Source organism: Cotesia glomerata, linkage group LG5, assembly GCF_020080835.1.
Source record: "Cotesia glomerata isolate CgM1 linkage group LG5, MPM_Cglom_v2.3, whole genome shotgun sequence".
Taxonomy (NCBI): Eukaryota; Metazoa; Arthropoda; class Insecta; order Hymenoptera; family Braconidae; genus Cotesia; species Cotesia glomerata.
This window is the reverse complement of record NC_058162.1, coordinates 9,858,292-9,861,190: the sequence shown is the minus strand read 5'-3', so window position 1 is coordinate 9,861,190 and position 2,899 is coordinate 9,858,292.

Here is a 2,899-nt window from a genome sequence, read left to right as displayed (position 1 = left end):
CTCCACCATATCCACTTCGGTAAAACAGGTCACAAATATCTACGGTCGGTAACTTAGCCGGGACAAGAACCCACAAATCTGTTTCACCGACTGAGTAGCACCCCCCTGTTTACCTACTCGTATTTATGATTATATTTTTTCATAAAATATTTTTGTGACTAAATTTTTCAATAATATTAAACTTTCGGCTAAGAAAATTATAAATTAAAAAAAAAATGGTAAGTTATTCATCTCACCTCAATTTCTTAAAATAAAGTTTTTATTCATCAGATATTAACATTTTTAAACTTAAAAAAAAAATCGTTTTCAATTAATAATTATTTGAAAGCTTTTTCATACGTTTTCTGAAATTCGAAAGTGTAATTGAACATCAAGGCAAATAGATAAAAATTGTTATTTCTTTTTTTTAATGCACTAATCATAATATTTTTCCGGTTCGATCATGAAGTGGTTGGATGATTTGAAAAAATGAAAAAAACAAAATTGAATTAAAAAATAGAACAATTAAATCTATTAAATAAAAAGGTAGAAAATAGAATTGTCGTTCAATGACAATTCAAGATAATTGTTTCATTTTTTTCAAAATAGATTTTATAAAGCATAAAAATTTTATTTTCATTAAGGGGATATTTTTAAAGTACCCCTAGTGGAGGGTGGTGTAAGAAAATCGCGCACAATGACGTTATAATAACTTTTTTTGTGCTAAATATATATATATATATATATATATACATCTTAATATATATAAATCTCGTGTCACAATGTTTGTCCTCAATGGACTCCTAAACCACTTAACCGATTATAATAAAATTTGCACACCGTGTGCAGTTCGATCCAACTTGAGAGATAGGATAGTTAAAATTATCGTCGCAATTTTAATTTATTGCTAATCATTTGTCTGTTATTATTTGACAGTCACAATTATCTGTTAACTCCAAATGATTCTAACAGATGTCGATACCTTTCGACTGGGTTGAGTAAGTAACCAATAGATGGCGCTGCTATGGTAAATCTACGAACGTGTCATATAAGCTACATTTTAACAGCATAATTACCACGTGTTGTTGACGCTATAAAATTAATTAAATTTATTTTGTAGTGAACGAAATACCGTATAATTCAATTATTTCCACTTTTTAAATTTTTGGTGTTAGCATAGCCGGCCATGTGTTACTTAGACTGAAGTGTAAATTGCATTCATATTATATTGAAGATAATACAGTAAAATTAATCCTGTTTTTTACTTATTTGTGCTTCATTGATCAAAACTTTATAATTTAATTTGAATATATGTATGTAAGTATTATCACATAATTATAAAATTTAATTAAAATGTCAATGCAAAAATGATACACAATTTCCTACACTTTTTCAATAGTTGTATAAATATTTTTTTTTATTGTTTTTATTTAACCTCTATTAAAAAATATTTAGCACTTATTATTTCAATGTGCTATGATAACAAGTTTTTCAGATTTTTTTTCTTATATTTAAACGATTAAATTAGTATTTCAATTCTTATTGAAATTATTATTTAAACTCTATAATTTAAATATGTACATGTCAGTATTATCACATAATTATAAAAGTTAATTAGAATGATTTTCAATTTTTTTTTCTCATATTTAAACGATTAATTTATTATTTTCAGTCAAATGCCACGGAAAAAATCTAACCTCAACAACGCGAGCACCAGAGAGGCACGACGCAAACGTATTAAAATAGCCCATCTGTTGGCAGAACAAATTGAATCAAGAAATCCAGCTCAAATAATCAGGACAGCAGAAGGTCATGCACAAGAATCTCAAGAACAGTGTAACGAACGTCTTCAAGAGAATATCATAAGAACAAGAGCAGCAGGAGAACGAGACATAGCCACAGTAGGAGCACAGGAACAATAATTTCAATTTATACATGTAAGTAATATCACATAGTTTTATAAAAGTTAATTATATATATCAATGAGAAAATGGCACAAAGCTCCCCACACTTTTTCAATAATTGTACAAAAATTTTTATATTATTTTTATTTAACTTCCATTGAAAATTATTTTGCACTTATTATTTCAATATGCTATGATAACATGTTTTTCAGTTCCTCTTTCTAATATTTAAACGATTAAATTATTATTTTCAGTCAAATGCCACCGAAAAAATCTAACCTCAACAACGCGAGCAGCAAAGGGTCACGACGCAAACGTTGTTACCAGGCGATCTGATGTCTTTTAAATCAATCGATACTGTTGTTGATGAAAATGAAAGTGTAAATTTTCCGATTGAATTTTTAAATTCATTAGATATCCCTGGAATGCCACCACATAATCTTCGATTAAAGATTGGTTCCCCTATTATTCTCCTCCGTAATTTGAATCCACCTCAATTATGTAACGGTACGCGTTTGGTCATCAAAAAGATCACCGGAAACATTCTTGAAGCAACCATTTTGGCTGGGAAGTTTAAAGGAAAAGTGGTCCTGCTGCCACGTATTCCGATGATACCATCAGATTCTACCATACCCTTCAAAAGGCTACAGTTTCCAATTCGTTTAGCTTTCGCCATGTCTATAAATAAATCTCAAGGTCAAACAATGTCCATTTGTGGTTTAGATTTGGAAAATCCATGTTTTTCTCATGGGCAACTATATGTTGCGTGTTCACGTGTTGGGAAACTGTCGAATCTATTTGTGTTAGCTAAAGACAGGTTAACCAAAAACATTGTGCACCGATTGGTGTTAAATTAAATTGAAATTGAAAGTATTCATAATTCAAAAAAATAGATATTAATGTTTAAAAGTTTAAGACTGTCTGCCTTGCCTACCTCGTTCATGAGTTTAAGCGTCACATGTTATTTACTGTATTATACTGTAATATACTTATATTTGTTATAAAATTAAATGGAA